The sequence below is a fragment of the Puma concolor genome, chromosome F2 (assembly GCF_028749965.1).
Source record: "Puma concolor isolate L17-30 chromosome F2, mPumCon1.1.hap2, whole genome shotgun sequence".
Classification (NCBI taxonomy): domain Eukaryota; kingdom Metazoa; phylum Chordata; class Mammalia; order Carnivora; family Felidae; genus Puma; species Puma concolor.
In genome coordinates, this window is record NC_141684.1 from 58,581,381 (window position 1) to 58,600,688 (window position 19,308).

A 19,308-nucleotide genomic window follows, 5' to 3' on the forward strand; every position below is an offset into this window, starting at 1 on the left:
TGTAATCAATAACAAGAAGAAATTAGCTATTAATTTCAAGTCTTTACCTGCATTCGTCCAGTATCTTATACACATTATTTCATATAATTCTCACAACAACCTTATAGGAAACACCCATTAATGGTCAGTGTTACAAGGAAAGTAAATGAATTGGAGGAAGATGAACCTTGCCCATGGTCCTGGAGTCCTTAGGATACAAACGTAAGTGTCCCTAATTCCACAGCCAGTGTGTCTAGCTTTTAATGTGGGATGTCTCTGCAATCCCACCTTCCTGCCTGAACCATAAATCTTGCCTGTGAGGATTTTACAAATCTAGTGTCATCTTTCCATAGACATCAGACCTGGACTAGCAGTGCATAATATCTGGCCTAATGTAATCATCTTACGATATAAACTAAAGTTTCTACAACAATGTGGGGAATACATTCTCTATATCATTCCTCCCTATATCCCTGTTTTTTCTTTTCCAATGCACAGCGTAACACTTTCCTTTCAATGGGGAGATGGCACTGACACACTGTGTGAGGAAGACACCGATTTTCTTCCTCCTAAGGAAGGACTACCACAAAATACGTTGTGTCGATAGGTCTGAATAAATAACCTATTCTAGAAGTGAAATACAGCCTATTTTTACAGGCAAGACTATCTTCAAATTTGAGAGAGGTAAACATAGATGACGAGAGCACGGCAGTAACAGGAGAAAGAAAAACTGAAAAAGATTTGGTCTAACTTGCTTCCCCCTGTTTGCAGCTGCATTTATTAATTTTCAGTAGTTACCATTATAACTGCTTTGGTGACAACAGTAATAACTTGTCTCACTGAAATCTTCAGGACAGAAAACTTTGCTTTGCCAAACTAAGCAATTCTGCATTTCCCATTATGCAGGTTAACTCTCTAATAATGGTATATCATCACCAACTATGCTCCTTAAAGACACATATTTCAAAGTATCATTTCCATGCCACATAGGAAATATCATCAATGCTTGAGACTGATATTTTTTCCAAAATACATTTTTCAGTTTTGTTATAAAAGAAAATGTGTATGGGGCGCTTGGGTGGCTTTGTCGATTAAACATCCAACTCTTGATTTTGGCTCAGGTCATGCTCTCACAGTTCATGAGATCAAGTCCCACGTAGGGCTCCACATTGACAGCAATGAGCCTACTTGGGATTCTCTTTCTCCTTCTCCCTCTCTCTCTCTCTCTGCCCCTCTTCCATGTGCACTCACACTCTCTCTCTCAAAAAATTAAAAATAAAATAAATAAAATAAAAAAGAAGATGCGTATGTGTGTGTGTTTTCTTCTTTTTCTGTTTACATGAATAGCAATTTCTAGTAGAGTAAGAGTAATATTTCAACAGTTTTGTTCGTTCTATATGAATGGAATCCAAGTAGCACACACATTCACACACACACACACACACACACACACATATATATATGGTATATATAGTTATGTATAGCATACATGGGTATATATGTATAGTATACATACATATGTACATAGTATAGATACAGTACACATATACGGTTATATACAGTATATATATGGTTATGCATTAAGTGAAATAAAATCACCCAATCATGAGTGATTTGATGTATAATATTAGATATTCTGTAACTTAGAATTGTTTTCAGTCCAGCTTGCAGGGCACAGAGAATTGAGGGGAATTAGTGTGATATCTTGAAAACGTCTTCTAATCCTTTCTTTCGAGAGGGGACGTGACATTTTGGTAAATTAGAAAGTAGAGGGTGCTGGTGCCTTTCAGAAAATGTAAAACGCTTCACTTGGTACTAATGTACATAAAGCAATTAGTTGCTTGTCATGATGGGTGTTCCCTAAGGCAGTGCACTTCCTCCATTAGTATTTATATCTGCATGCCATTATACATTGGGTAGCAATAAATAGATGAGATGGGTTCAGAGAATTACTCCAGTCATGTGCCATCAAGAAAAGAGATATTAGCAAACATTATTAGCATACAGGTGGAGTTGGATCATTTAGTTTCCAGTGGGATATTTATTTTTAAATACTTGCTGAGAATGCAACATTTAAAACTGATTAACCCTTAGAGATGAAGTTATTTCTTTATTGATTAGTAAATATTTTTGGCTACTGAACACGATCATGACAGTTTTGTTAGAAGTCACCTCCTCTCTCTACCCTTCCCTGAATACCCTGCCTGCTCAGCTTAAAGATTAAAGTTTTATTGTATTTGAGAAATACGTACATGAAGAGAAACTCTATTCAGAAATCTTAAATATAAAGGCAAACATGTCCTGTCACATCTTAGGCTTAGGGTATATAGCCAAAATGAAAACAAGAATATGTTATTTTAAGTTATTTCCTTACAAATATATTCTCCCCCCACCCCCACCCCCGTCTCTTTCTCCACCCAAAGATCTTGAATATTCATGTCTTAAAATATAATCTATTTTCAATTTGGTTCTTTTCACATATATGTTCTATTTGAAAAGCTATTAAGTTTTGATTCATCAGCTTTTCCAGTGAAATTATTAAAGCATAATCTGCCTCATTCACCAGACTTGCAGAAAATATTTATGAGTGTCTCATCTATTCAAAGTACTGAAAATTATCAGAGAGTCTGTCCTCTGGGCTAACTCCCATAGGGTTCATATTTTGTTTAGAGCTTGCCACACTGTATGACTCTTGCCTCTATATGGGTTTCTCTCTCATAATTGTTCACAATGTATTTTCAAGCCAAATAGAGTAAACCTGGTAAATAATACTGAAACACTGAAATGCTGAAGCCCTGAACCAGAGTTATTATGGATATGTCTTAAGAATCTGAAAACATTCACAGTTATCATTCATGTTAAAAAGCATAGATTGGGACGCCTGGGTGGCGCAGTCGGTTAAGCGTCCGACTTCAGCCAGGTCACGATCTCGCAGTCCGTGAGTTCGAGCCCCGCGTCGGGCTCTGGGCTGATGGCTCAGAGCCTGGAGCCTGTTTCCGATTCTATGTCTCCCTCTCTCTCTGCCCCTCCCCCGTTCATGCTCTGTCTCTCTCTGTCCCAAAAATAAATAAACGTTGAAAAAAAAATTAAAAAAAAAAAAAAGCATAGATCTTTTCCAAATAAGTTCTCATGCTCCATTATGAGGAAGTAGCTAAAATAACTGGTTAATAGTCTTATAAATATTAGACTTATTTTTATAAATATATTTTTAAATATAAAAATTAAATATATATTGATATTGATTGGTAATATTACCATTTAAGTCAATTCATTGTTTTATTGCATACTTAGAAATCCAAGTATTATGCATAGAAGGTAATTTAAATATGTTATCTGACATACAGAAGTTTTGAATTTTAAAGAATTTATTGTATCACCACTCACCTATGATAATTTGGGGATCAGTACATATCTGATATTTGAGAATCAAAAATTATCCATGGCTTAAAGCATGCAACATTTCTCTAAATGATACATTCTAAACCTTGGAAATTAACTATCATAAGAACGAAATGAAAGTCACCTTTACTTATTGTATCATTATGGCAACTTGGAGGTAATACATAGATTAAAGAAAATTGGATTCTAAAATATAAATATATAACTCCTAACACAGGAAGACAGAGATGTTGCTGCATGTGCATTGGTGCTTAAATTCTTCTGTTCATGGTCCCTGCACAGTATTGTAGAGAGTTGGGTCATTCAGTACACAGAGGAAACATGCAATGTCCTTGAATGATCTTTTCTATTGTGAATCTTGGGCAGGGAGAATTTAGCCTTGAGTATGTACTCAAGACAAAATCTATAGAGAATAAAAAAGACTGAATAGTCTGGAAATATTTCCAGATCAACATCTTTCAAAATAACTCACAGAGAAAAATTCTTGCCAGAGAGATTTACTACTACACATGATGAGCCACTCAGGACAGGGTCTGAGGATTGTCAGCTTTCTCTCCAACTATAAAATCCTACACAATCTTGTTTCACCACTGTTTCCAAATATTAATTATAAATATGTGCTGCCAAGCACTGCATCAGCCTCAAGAAAAGTCTTATTATAAATTAGCTAATGTAACAGAGTTGATTAAATAGTGAATCACTACTACCTGCTGAATATATTGTTGCTGTTTTTCTAAGTAATTCAGTCACTGCAAGCGTAATATCAACTATATCTATCAATTTCAGGGTCAACTATGAAAATCCCAAGCCATTTTTTCTGTAGGTTAGGTTATTAAGCAGATCATTTTCAACGTTAGCATAAAAAAGTCTATTCCAACCTGTATAAAATGCTGCCAACTCTTTTCATCTACGGCAACATGAGATAAGAGTAAATAAAATATTTCATTTAAATATTATTTTAAAACTTTCTTTACAAAAGTAAAGGCATCAGTTGAGTTATGGTTTTCACCTGGAGGTTTTCACCTCCATTTTGTTTCAGTGGAAGAGAGAAGTGAGTTTGGAAATTGGCAAACATTCCATTTAACAGATATTTATTAAACAATTATTTGGAGAAAAATACAGTTGGGACTGGCTACATAATTTGTGGGGTTCAGTGTAAAAGGAAAATATAGGGACACTTGTTCAAAACATAATAACTACAAGATGGAGAAGGCAGGGCATTAAACCAAGCACAAGGCCCTACTAAATGTGTGGCCCAGTATAACTGCACACGTCACATGCTCATGAAGCCGGCCTGGCTACTGTGTGATAGGGAATACCAAAAGAGGAATATGATATTTCTGCCTCGCATAAAAATGAGGAAGGGCATAGGGAGGTTTATTGTGCTATCTCTCACCTGGAATCTAACCCCAGTGATTGCTTTTTTTCTTGAAGATTCAGGAAAGGCTTATAAAAGAATTAGCATCAGACCAGGATCCTGAAAGGTATACTGGGCTTAGCATGATGAGAATGGGGAAATGAAATTATTGTAGATGAAGGCATGTAACTGAGCAGACACTTAGAGAAAGAAAAGAGCAAGTTGTGTTGGATATAGGGTGTAGGTCAAGTTCATATAGAGTAAACAGGAGTGATAAAGTTAAAATTATAGGTTGGGATCAAAATAAGGAATTACATGGATGCTAGGGGAGTGAGTTTGAATTTCACTTTGTAAGCAGATGAAAGCCTTTAAGTAACATGATCACAAACAGGCTGCAGGATGAAATGAGAGCAGAAGATGAGCAGAGATACTAGGGTCCGGTGTCTAATTAGTAAGCCAGTTACACTGGTTATCAGGACCTGGATTAGGGAGACGCACCAGACATGGAAAACAAGGAATAGGAATAAAAAGCATTGCAATGAAGTACTTTATACACAAGAGACAGTGGAAGATGATTTAAAAGACCATGACTCTCATATAACTCCGCAAAAAAAAGAAGGAAAAATAAGGTTCTTGGACAATTCAGAAATATTTCTCTGAAAAACTGGATGAATCCATTAATAAATTTAGAAGTAGGAAATGCACAATGTAATAAGTGAGTATTTGGTCATATATCAAAGGATAACTATGCTATTTGACAGCATGTTGGTTCCATCTGTGAGTAGGTAACGATAAAGAAAAAAAATGTTTTTATGTTGTTATCTGTTTCTATAACAAGACAATCAAGGATCATGTAAATGCTTCATATTGTCTGGGTTGAAAATGTTCTCAGCAAATTTAGTAACATCTCTTCCTATATTAAGTGCTATTTGAAAACAATGAGCATCATCTTTCCCTGTGAATCCCTGAATCCCTCATGTTCCTCAAATCCACAAACATGCATATATCACTTACAAAGTTCCAGGCAGTGGAAAGTACTGTGAGAGCTTGTAGTCCTCAGGTAAGCCAGTCCTTTGGGGAAACTAGATGATGATACTCATTCTAATAGAAGGCTGGGGCAGCTAGAGGAAAGAGAAAATGGGTCTTTTTGAGTGAAAAAAATATCAAAGTTTTCTTCACAATCACGATTCTTGCACTGGATCTTTAAAGGAGCAATTTTTCCATTCATGAATGTATATTTAATGGTCTGCATACATTAAAATGGCAGGGACTTTGTAGCAAACTATTTTTTATACATCTTCCAAAGACAAATATAGCAAAATCAAATGCATGAATCATAACAAAATATTTTCTGTTCAACGTTTGTGTACCTTTTTGCCAATAAAAGTGGACAAAGTGGTCTTTCAAAATTACAAATGCAGTAGTCTGCAAGTATAAAGGCATAATACTCATAGACTTTTTCTGATGCAATTTTTCATTTTATAAGCTTAAATATCTCTTTTTTTGAAACTCAAAGTCTCCATTATATACACATTTATAACATGCTTGAATATTGCCCAATTGAGCTGTGGATATTTTAGGACAAATATTGGGGGAAGTTATGTTCGATACTAATGTCTATACCATTTAAACAATGGAAGCATCAGGTAAGTAACAACATTTGGACAGCAAGTCAATATGACTATGAAAGGTCTCCAATAATGAGCAAATTCAGACCAATACACAGTTTGAGTATTTGGCCTTCTTATTGACAAAGGTTGCTTTCAATCACACTGTATCTATTACCATATCAATCATCACTCTAAATGAATACAATGTTATCATTGACAAAGACATCACTTAAGCTGAGAAAGTAAAGATTCTAAATAACAAAATAATGAAAGGTAGGTTGTTCACAGCAGGAAAATGAAAAATATACCCTAAGAATCTATGCACAGGAAACCGAAAAAAAAAAAACTGAGGACACATATGGAAATAAAAAATCCTTACTTGCTCACAAGGACCTTGATATAGAGTACAGTTAATGTTACACTGCTATTTATTAAAGTTAATGTAAAGGGGCATTTCCTTTGGTATACAAATTAAGATATGGGATTGAACTGATAAAAATGATTTACATGCAGGATTAAAGTATTGGCAGCTTTATAGAGTGAAATGTCACTATTTTGCTGTACCTTCAAGTTTTACATTTCCTCCTTTGAATCCCTGTCAGCCTTCATGAACAGCAGAGAGTTTAATCAATGCTTGAAGTAGCAATAGCATAACATTGAATATTTCCCTTGCTAATAATCAAAATGATGTTTAGTAAACATCACAAAGTAAAATGACACACATATATGCTAATTATGAAATTACAAATGAAATAGGGTTCATGTTTGAACTGCTGTGCATTTAAAAGACTACATTTCCACTAAATAAACTGTTTTATATTTACTGGTTTTAGCCTTAGGCATTTGGCTTGCCATAAGAAATTCAAAGATCAGGAACCTGAAAACCTGTAGATCACACTTAAAACCATGTAAAAAAAATTCTGTGATACAGAGCTCTTGTAGGATGAGACTGTGCGTGTGTGTGTGTGTGTGTGTGTGTGTGTGTGTGTGTGAATATTCTTCAAAGGTTTGTATTTAGTTTGCAATTTTATTTAATTGTAATGACATATCCTATTAAGATTCACTCTGATTCAAATAAAGAAAGGAAATAATGTTGTCATAACATAAAAAATGTGAGATATTTGTTTAGGTTAATTTGTTAGCTATCAAAACAATATTCAGGAAACAAAAGAGAGAGAAAGATGGCATAAAATGATGAAGGGGAACCCAGAGCACAATTTCAAGCAGACTCGGCTGAATGAAGGGACCATGTGGAATAGCATGACACATCTGGCCATTAAGGAAAATCATACAAATGAGCGTGAGAAATGGCTGGACAATTTTATGGTGGCGGGTAGGATGAGCGTGCAAAATGTGGAAGCATAAAGGTCACAAAGAAGGGAAATGGGAGGAAAGAGGCTTACAGCAATCTGCCTTTATTAGACCAATGATTACTACTCACTTAGAAATTGCTTCTCAGGCCTATAAAATAGCTGAGCTTTAAGTAAAAAGGAAATACTGTTGCTACTTATGAATGTTTTAAATGACCAGGATGCATGTCCCTTTCAAAGGTTTTGAGAAAATATTCTAACTGGAAAATGAAACTTACTTTGCTTCCAAAATAATTCCATAGGTTGGGGCGCCTGGGTGGCGCAGTCGGTTAAGCGTCCGACTTCAGCCAGGTCACGATCTCGCGGTCCGTGAGTTCGAGCCCCGCGTCAGGCTCTGGGCTGATGGCTCGGAGCCTGGAGCCTGTTTCCGATTCTGTGTCTCCCTCTCTCTCTGCCCCTCCCCCGTTCATGCTCTGTCTCTCTCTGTCCCAAAAATAAATAAACGTTGAAAAAAAAAATTAAAAAAAAAATAATTCCATAGGTTAACATTTTTTTTGCTGTTATAAATGCAATAATTAAAGTCTTAACTTTAAAACTTTTTGCATAATAAGGAGAAATAACAAAAGTTGATAAGGAAAAATTTTTTCCAATGAAATCTTTAATACATATTTTTGCATAACACAAAGCGAGTAATTGTATCTTCAACGGGTGAAAGAAGATAGGACAATTATCCATAATGATATGTTAAAATTAAATGTTATTCTCTCTTGTAGTTTTACTATATTAGAAGCAAGTCTCTTATACTTAACTCATTTCAGAAAGTTCATTCTCTTTCTTATATCTTATATCATTCTCTTTCTTATATATATCTCCCACCATACATCCTAGATCATCCTTGCATATATAGGTCATTGCTTCCTTAAATTGAATTATGCAGGGTAGACTAGCGTTTGAAATTATGTCTTAAGATGACATTGCTATTTACACCTTCCCTTTTGCTTCAAATTCTGGCATATTTACCCTTGATTGTAACTGTATTTGCAAATAATATTTTTTCACATAATTCATAGACTGAATATTTTTACATGGAGAAGTAGCATATTATACCTCTAACCAATGAGACTAGCATTAGCACTGGTCTGGGCCCTTCATTAAATCAAATTTGAGCCTTGATACAGTACCTTACAAGCCTTAATGCAAATGAAAACATGCTGTTTCATGTAGCATATTGTCACAAACTTGTAAAAGCTTCATAAACACCAGAACACTATATTTAATAGCTCCTTTTAGAAGAGTTAATTTATCATCACTAAAAAAAATAGGAAAACAATGGAAAATAAAAAAAAAAAAAAACCTGCAGTGAGATACATTCTGTCATCCTAACACAGAAGCTTTGGATGATCAGATTACAATACCAGAGTAAAATGGGTATAACACAGACAGATTCTTATCTGATCACAATCTAGAAATGGAAACCAGGAGATACCTCCTGAAGTTTCTAATTAGTGTGAAGGAAGAGACTGCAGGTAGAGCTATTTTCATTCCTCCAGTAAAAAAATAAAGAATTTCTGAAAGAAAAGTTGGTTTGAAGAAAACATGTTGCTTAAATGTAGGGGGAAAATCTCTAAAAATGGGCAAAGAGCTGAAAAGAACTAGCAGGCAGAAAAACATTGCCTTCTAATGGATTCAGCAAGAAATTCTAACAGGGGCACATTAGAAAACCCTGTGGCTTCGCCATCAAAAAGGGAGGAGAGAAGGAGAGCAAGAGAAAGGATTTGAGCAACTTTTCTACTGGGTCTCAGACATATCACATGATCATTAGTGAAAAAGAAAAAAGTAAACTAGTAGCAGAAATAAAAGAATTACTACATTTTAGTCAAGCGAGATCATAGAGATCCACACATTATTGTTTACAAATTTGTTTACTCATGGACACTAGAGCTGAAACATCTCAGAAGATTATTAGTTCTAGCCAAGGCTTCCAACAAATATAGTACTTGTGCCTTTATTTTATAGAAATATTTGAAGACAAAAGGAATTTAAAAAATAATTATACCAACAAACATAGCTACTAAATATATGGCTGATACTAATATTAGCATTAAAACAATAATAGCTAATGCATATACTTTTATAGATACATATTTTTACTTAATGCCCTTTGGCATGGGTCTCTAAGGAAAAATATTACTAGATAGTTGCTTTATTCAGATTCTGCAACTAATTTTTTATTAAGATGCTGTGGATCTCTCCTCTTTAGAAATTTTGTGAAACCAGTTTATGGGAGGTAATAAGGCAGTTACAGTTTACCAGTACAAGTTGTCACTTGAATAATTTGTCCTAGAGTATTCTAGTTCATATCATTCTCATTTTATCTGAGGTAACAGCTTATAGTTGTCACCTACACAAGTTATGACAAGCTAGGCAACCTATGGGAATGCTGCACAAGTGCCTATCTCTAGTTTAAACTAAAAGTGCTCAAGAGATTCATGTGTTTACTCCAGAAGTGTTTGTTGAGACACTATTAAAGGCAGTGATCACATGTTATATAAACTCACAAGAACCTTGCAAATAAATGATGCACCCATTTCACAAATGAGGAAGTTTAGGCTTAGTGAGAGGCAGGTGACTTACTGTTGGTCACAAGCCCAGTGACTGGACACTGGCTTGTAGACTTTAGAGCCCACATTATCTCAACAAGCCCATGCAAACTTCCATCACCACTGTAAATCATCTTCTGAAATTCTTGTGTCTATTAACTATCTGATGATGTAATCTTAGGGTAATAAAATTTTAAGTCTAATGACTACACAAATAGGAATATAAAGAGAAGATATTAGAGGACTGATTAGCAATCCATGGATTACTATATGCCATTGTAGATGCTTTAAGAATGGAAAGAAGAGAGGCGCCTGGCTCAGGTCATGATCTTAGGATTTGCAAGATGGAGCCCTATGTGGGGCTCTGTGCAGGCAATGTGGAGCCTACTTGGGATTCTCTCTCTCTCTCTCTCTCTCTCTCTCTCTCTCTCTCTCTCCGTCTTTCTCTGTCCTTCCTCTCTCATGCTCTCTCTCTCTCTCAAAATTAAATAAGTAAACATTAAAAAAAATGAAGAGGAAGAAACTCAAAATCACCAAAATATATTTTAGATGAGTAAGAGTTTCCAAAATCACATCATGTTATCACATTGTGAATAATAATAATAAATATACATACATACACATAGATACACAACATACACATAAATATATGCATATACATACACACATGTGTCTATATTTCATTCCTTAAAACTCTTTATATCTTTTTTCTTCCTCAAGATAAGATTTTTGTTGTATATGTTGTGGATGAGAAAAAAAACTGCTCATGTACATACTATTGACTAGTATGATGTTAAAGAAAGAACCTAGACTTTAAACACCTTAACTTTTCAAACTCTATACAAGTTACTATATTGTTTTTTTTTAGTTTATTTATTTATTTTGAGAGAAAAAGAGAGAGACTGTGTGTGCACACACACATGTGAGTGGGGGAGGGGTAGAGAGACAGAGGGAGAGAGAGAATCCCAAGCAGGCTTCATGCTCTCAGCTCAGAGCCCAACACAGGACACGATCCACAAACCATGAGATCATGACCTGAGCCAAAATAAAGAGTCGGTCACTTAAACTACTAAGCCACCCCAGCACCCCAAGTTACTATATTCCTAAAAGATGAGAGGTCTTCAGACAATCTCCTGACCTCTGGTAAGGTTACTACATCTATAAAACTCTCTTTCCATATCTATAAAACTAAGAGACTATTTAGATCTAGAGATAATTGTGAAGATTGTGTGTAGCACATTGTACGTGCTTAATAAGGAGTAGGTTTCCTTTCCCTTCTACTTTATTTTATCAGTGACTACACTGTTAGGCAGTGATTATTTTTCTCTGGATGTTGGTGTAGGTCAGCAAAGGGGATCCATTCACATTACCAATTTAAGTCCTACCATATTGTGTTATCGGCAAAATTGACAGATAAAAAATTACCTTCTGAATTTTTGGAACAAGGCCATCCAAGGTATCGATTCTGGAACACAGCAGATAGAAACCTTTTGGGGGGATGGAAGAAGGTAAGGTAAAAGAAGGGCCATTGTTTGCTAAGATCATGGCCAATACCTGATGTTAAAGGAGTCTGGTATAGCCTACTTTCCCACAGCAAAGACAGCACACAAATCAGTGGAAAATTTTACTCGGGAAGCAGAAATACCTATATTATTTAGTCACAATTTTTGTTTCTTTGACTATTTATCCTTATGTTTACTTATATGCTTGAATTTTTAGTTTGTGAGGAAAAGAAATGGAAAAGCACAATTATTTACTTACTAAGTTCAAAATTATATTGAGAGTCTGTTACATACCAGGCATAATGCATGATATCAAAGATGTTGGCACACACCATCTACTAATTTCATGGAGAATCTGGGAATAATTAAGAAAGAAGAGAATCTCAAACTAAGCAAAACAGTTAAGAACAGATAAATTGATTCTTTAATATTAGATATGGCTTTTTTTTATGGCATTCAAATGCTGTGTTCAGAATGAGGTTTATAGTTAATATATCATTCCCTAAATACGAATTCTTAAATCTCGGTTTATAAAACTCTAATCCACACATTCTCAAATCATTTGCCTAAATTATTAGAAACATGATTTCTGTTAAGGTGAATGGAACTAGTGTGGCTTCAAACTCCAACGAGTGCCTTGAAAAATTACTCCTAAGTATTACAAGTCCTCCCAGCTGCTGATATTAATATTTACCAAAAGGTGAATTTGGAAAATGTCCACAGATGTAAAACAATTGCATCAGCATGGGTTTTATCCTTTTTTGTCCATAAACTAGCACATTGGATCATTTGAAGAGTGTTTTCAAGTAAATGAAGTTTTTCCAGAGGTTAAAACTTGTTCTTTTTAACAACTTAAAAATTTTCCCACAATTTTCTGAAAAACAGCAGCCAATACTCATTTTTTATATAATATAAAGACAAAAAATTAAAATATGCCAGAAACACGTTTTCAAAAATTTATTACACTTAAAAAAACTTTTTCTGAAATTCCATGGCATTTCTACATATGAAAAAAAAACCCCACAAATGGTTTAATATTCTTGTGAAGATACTAGCGTCTATTTTCAAGGAAGAATCTGAGCAATCGCGCCTTGCCTACCTAAAACCGAGGTTCCTTAAAATAGGGAAATCAAGGTGATAAGTTAACATCAAATAATATCCAATAATGATTGTGATTATGGAGAATGTCACATGTTTATTGTGCAATTTTAAAAGGTAATGGTATGTTACTAATCCACAGTGTCTGTTTTGCTTATTTCCATCTCCTCCTCAGGGCTAACCAAGTAGCACCCTCTAAGCAGACAATGGGTCTTGTTGTACAGTCTATTAACAGTAATTTAATAATAACAATAACAATAGCAACATTTTGTATTTGTATAGTACATTGTCATTTAAAAAGCATTCTCTCTCAGTGGAAAGGTCTGCCAACGCCACACTGTTTACCTTGTTCTCTCTCTCCAGAGCTTCTGGACTTTTCATTCTTGGAAATGAAATATACTTATAATGCAATATAATAGACTAGTATGGGTTTTATATTAGAAAAAATGTTTAAACCAAGGAAATACAATACAGTCAAAAAAAAAATAAATCATACATCATTAAAAAAAAGCGTTCTCTTTTACTTGCAGTTTTTTTTTTCATTCAGTCCTTTTAGGAACAACTGAGGTCACTGCCCATGACTGCGGTCAGGTGATGCTCATGCTCAGATCCGGTACAAACTGTGTTACCTAGAATTGTACAACCTGAAAGCTGCCCTTGCAGGTCCGGTCTCACCTGCCTGCCTTCCCAACACTTTTATGTGCTTCCCTGTCCTGCTTCCACTTTCTCCACTACAGTAGCCCTTAGCAGTGCATGATTATGAGTGTGTCACCTGAATTTGTAACTGTCTTCCCAGCCACACTACGATTCTTGATTCTGGGCCCTGTAAGTTTCTCCTAAGTATCCTACATATTTATGCTAAGTGCATAGTACACTGCAAATCTTTCGGTAGAACAAATATGAGTCCTTAAAGTCCAGGTGAGGAAACAAAGACTAAAGGGGACAAAAGACCTTTTTTCCAGTACCAATTAATTGTTAGTCCTTTAGCTCTTTGAGATGGAGCTGGCTGCTTTTCAATAAGGAACTAATTTCCTGTGGGAACTGGATTATTAGGAATCCAATGAACTCAAGTAATGTGACAAAAGAAAATGAATGAATTCATGAATTTCATCATATAACAATGTTATTTACTGGTTTCTAACAATTTTGTAATCTTCAACTTTACACTTACCATAAGTCCTCAACTTTGGTCACGTGTTTGGGGTGGCATATTGTGAGCTCTAAGGGTCACAACTTGGCTTTGACATTAACTGTTGGACCTTAGAAAAATTACTTAAATTCTATGTACCCCAATTTTCTCACATGTAAAATACGAAAACTAATATTGTCTTCTTCCTCAGATTGTTGTGAGGATTCCTTGAGTTAATATATGAAAAAAATTATACAAAATAGTACTTGCTAACAGAAAACTTCCAATGAATGCTAGCTATTATTATTATTACCATTTCTATTTATTTTTCTCAGTTTCTGAATAGTTCAGAAGGCTCTGGATTTGAACTACATCTGGCTTTTTCAATTAGCTGTTGCTAAATATTCTCTGGAAGGTAGCCAGCTCTAATGCTGACCCTAGAGAAATTCAATATAGTTGTGCCTACTGGCAGGATTTTCTATTCTGAACATTTTCTTTTTGTAAAATTGTGGTACAGATTCATTTCAAAGTTTCAGCAAGTTGTGTTTCCATTAAGGTAGAGGTGAAGGTGGAGAACTTTTGTATCATTATAGGTGAGTTGTTTATATTCATGTTTCAAACTTACATTAGTAAAATTCCATTTAGTTTTAATTTGAGCTATGTTTATTTGAAAGCTCATATTGATGCGTTAAAATAGTACTCGGCCTTTCTCTTTATATTGAAATTATTATCTTAACTGAAAAGGTGATAAGTAAATTCACCCTACGTCTACACAACATCTGTAATTTGAAATGGAGGAAAGGAAGTCTGTATTTCCAAAGTTGTTACTAATAGCTCACTTTATAGCCATATTTTTATTTTCTTCTGTCTTTAACATCAATTTAGTCAAGGTCATCTCATTATGAAAGATATCAATTCATGTAAATCCTTTAACTTTTTTCTTTTATTACTTTGGAACAACGTGCGACATTACTTAACTCAATTTTGTCTTTAAATTGAGTGAGTTGTAAATAGATCAAGGTTACCAAAAGGTTCTTGGACTACACGTTATATCTTTGCCATATACCCTTGTTAGTTTGGAAGACATTAAGAGAGGCCTTACTCAATTTAAATACCCTAAATGAATGTTTAAAATAGAGCCATTCATCTAGATATATAACCTACATTACATGAACTAACTGGATTGTCTAAAATACCTAGTTGACTGTTTAACTTCCTCACTTGTTTAGTTGTTTGGCTTTACATGAGCCTATTCCTAAATGGTGTTGATCACTTGAGGATATAAAGAAAATTTATTTTAGACAGAGAAAATAAAAATACAAGTCAGGCATTCCATCCAATGGAGTTTGTTGTAATGGTAAGACAATGAATTAAGTGTACAGGATCCTTTAATGATGAAGGGAATAGAATGTCATTGCCTTTTTTAGTATGATGAATATTTATTCAGAACTGTCAGGAATGCTTACTACCTACTATGTCATGTTCATTAAACATGTTATACAGCAGTCTGTCAGGGAAGGAATCAAAAGATCTGCTAGAGAAAAATATGCTTCACAAGCAACAGAGGTCATCATTAATTCAAAAACAGAATACTCCATTCAAAACAATATTTTTTTTTCTCCTTCTCACCCAGCCCCCAAACTTCAAAATTCAGTAAGAATTTTTTACTACCAAATGTACTACTACCAAATTTACTACCAAAATGTAGTACAGATACAATCCAAGATTTTTCTCTTGATACATATTAGAAAATTAGAACAGGATGGTTATATTCCTGTTAGGTGAAGTCTTTTTTTTTTTTAATTTTTTTTTTTTTTCAACGTTTATTTATTTTTGGGACAGAGAGAGACAGAGCATGAATGGGGGAGGGGCAGAGAGAGAGGGAGACACAGAATCGGAAACAGGCTCCAGGCTCCGAGCCATCAGCCCAGAGCCTGACGCGGGGCTCGAACTCACGGACCGCGAGATCGTGACCTGGCTGAAGTCGGACGCTTAACCGACTGCGCCACCCAGGCGCCCCTAGGTGAAGTCTTTAGTACATGTGATAATCGAAAAGAAAAAAATACATATTTATATAGCACTTATGGCTAAAAAAATAACTAGTAACCAGGGAGTATTGCCCCAATCCAGTACTCCAAATTGTATCATCATCATAAAATATTGACAGAAATTGAAGAAGAAGAGAAAGGAGGAGGAAAAGGAGGAAGAAGGCAAGGAGAAAACAAAGCATGTACTCTTAAGATCTCTACAGCAGAACAGATTGAGTTTTCTTCATCTTGTGACTCACTCTGTTGAAGAATAAATAATATGAGGTAGCTTATTTGAAAGTTTGCATAAAAAGTAGAAAGCAACTTATCATGAATAAATTGACATGTTCAAAGCAGTTATGTTAATCTCTAATTTTTCTATCCAAAGCATGGTATATTTATAATTTGCTTACTTTAACCAACTTTGCTGTCTAAAAAGGCATGTCTTTTGCTTTCAAATTTATTTTTAACTTCTAAAAGAAAAATTAAAAAAAAATGTCTGTGAGAGGTTGAAAAGCAACGTAGCTAAGATTTGTTTTGATGTTAGCATGGGATTTGTGGGGAGGAGGAACGAAATAATCCCTGGGTGACAAAGTGAACCATTCTCAAGGCTTTTGGGAGTCCGGAGTGTTGCATTTGTGAGAGGCTATTTAATACTAGCAGAAGAGTCTCCGTAACACCTGCACTTCTCTCACAAGTATTCGCCCACATTTGTTGATTATTTTCTTTGTTTCTGCCAAGAATTACTATAGTGAGGAAAGTTAGAAGAGGTGGATTTGTTTAGGCCCCTCACTGGTGATTAGAATGTGGACAATTTTTATGAAAGTGAAAGTTCACTTTCCTTGATCTTAAGGTGGGAACAGTCATATTTTTCCTACTCACAAAAGTAAAATTCTTGGATGTTACTTTGATGTAATACATGTAAACATGCAAAAATTAACCTGTAATATGTATCGAAGATCTGCTAGAAAAAGGTGCTTCATAAATAAGGAAGGTCATCATGAATTCGAAATAGAACATTTGGGGCACCTGGGTGGCTCAGTCAGTTAAGCGTCTGACTGGTCATGATCTCAGGGTTTGTGAGTTTGAGCCACACACCAGGCTCTCTGCTGTCAGTGCAGAGTTCCCTTAGGATCCTCTGTCTCCTTCTTTCTGCCTCTCCCCTATGTGTGCATGTGCTTGCTCTCTCTCTCTCTCCCTCAAAAATAAACATTAAAAAATCGAATATTTACTTAGAAGTAATAGATTTTTTTTTCTGCTCTTCAACCACCCCTCTGATTATTTTTTCTTACTTTCCCTGGTATCATTATCCCAACCTTCTTCTCTCAAATTCATGTCTTTAGAGAGACAAGGGAGAAAGAAAGAATGAAAAGAAAGGAAAGAAAGAAAGAAAGAAAGAAAGAAAGAAAGAAAGAAAGAAAGAAAGAAAGGAAGAAAGAAAGAAAGAAAGAAGAGAAAAGAAAGAAAAGAAAAGAAGAGAAAATTGTTTTTCTTGTTTGAATAAATTTGTTTGTTTGAGATGCTTGTTGAGACTAAAATAAAAACTGTTGAGAAAAAATTATTTAGAAAAACTGCCCTGAAAATTATAAATAGCTACTATACTTGAGCAGGAAGAAATAAAGATGCCTTCCATATAGAATTACTAAAATATATAATATTTTTTTAATATTGGGGAAAAAACAAGTGTAAAACAACAAAAAACCTTAAAAGGTAGTATGTATGCAATCCTCTGCCCTAGAATGGTATTATCTAGCATTTCTATATTGATATAGAATAATTATGATTAATGGATACAATGCCACATCATAAATCCAGGAAGAAGCTTATAAAACACCAAAGAATTTTTGAATAAATATTGTTGAATTGTTGAATAAATATGTCTCATATTTGAGAACGTTTCATTAGACCATAATTCTATAAACATAGGCAATCTATTATGGCATACAGAGGTCGACAAAGATTACTTCCTTAATCAATAACTGATTTCCTACCCTGCCAGGTGACAGTCTTCTGCACTTGATGATCTGATCTGGAAATAAGAGTTATCAAAATATCAAGTGGTCATGCAGCTAACATTGGTTAGTTATTGAAAGAAAAATATAAACACACAGGCAATTCCAGGAAAAGTTACCTATTTTTCTGTGCTGAAGTTTGTCTAAAATTAGTCTTGTTTTTCAGTTTTATCAATTTTCATATTTCTTTCGCCATCATTATCGTTTTTCAGTTGTTCATTTAAGAATTCTTAACATCACCTTGACTTTCCTTTACCTCCTCATCTCCTGTCATTTCTCCTCTCACATATCTTTCAGATTTGCCTGCTGTACCTGTCCTCATGCCACCAGCTAATCTAGGTCACTATCACTTCATACCTGGATTACTATGATAGCCTCATGACTGATCTGATAAGTTTCTCTGTCCTCCAATCCATCTTGCATACTTTGGACAGACTAATTTTGTAAGGGACCAATTTCATCATTTTACTTCCTTTGGTCAAAAATTGAAAAGGGCTTCCTCCTACCTACCATATTGAATCCAAATTCTTCTGCTTGCCTTTCAGAGTGTTTCATTACCTGAATTTTTCCTCCCCTTGCAAATTTATTTCATGGTATTATGGCAGAAAACCTGTCAAAACTGTCTCCTCTTTGGCTTTTCCAAATCCAATGATTAGTCCATAAATTTGCTATGTACCCCCTACTCCCAAACTTCATCCAGTGAGAAGGTTTCCTTTGCTTCTCTCATATCCAAATACCAGTCATTTTTTAAAGACCAATCATTTTACACATTTCCTGGAAACCATTAATTTATATTGATCTCTTATTCCTTTATTTGAAGTATTTATCCTCAGTTTCAATACAGTCAGTATTTCATACATTAATAATTTTCACCTCTGAAACTCTTTCCTGCATCAGGCACTGTGCTAAATGTTTTACAGACATAGACTCATCTAATTTCACAAGTCTGGGAAGTAGAGACCTATAATGCCTGTAGTTTAGTGTTTAAAACCTAAAGGTTTCAGAAACAATAAAGAAGATCCAATATTCTCATTGTAAGAAATCTTTTATTGTGCCTAATTTAAGATTGCCATATTTAGTAAATAAAAATACAGGAATAAAGATATAGTTAGACTTTAGTTTCTATTAAAACTCAAATATTTTTGTATAAGTATGTTCCATGCAGTATTTGAGAGTTATTCATACAAAAATATTATTCATTGTTTATCTGAAATTTAAATTTCATTGACTTCTTTGTACTTTATTTGGCAACTCTAGTCTAAATCTCATGTGGATTCTAAAGACT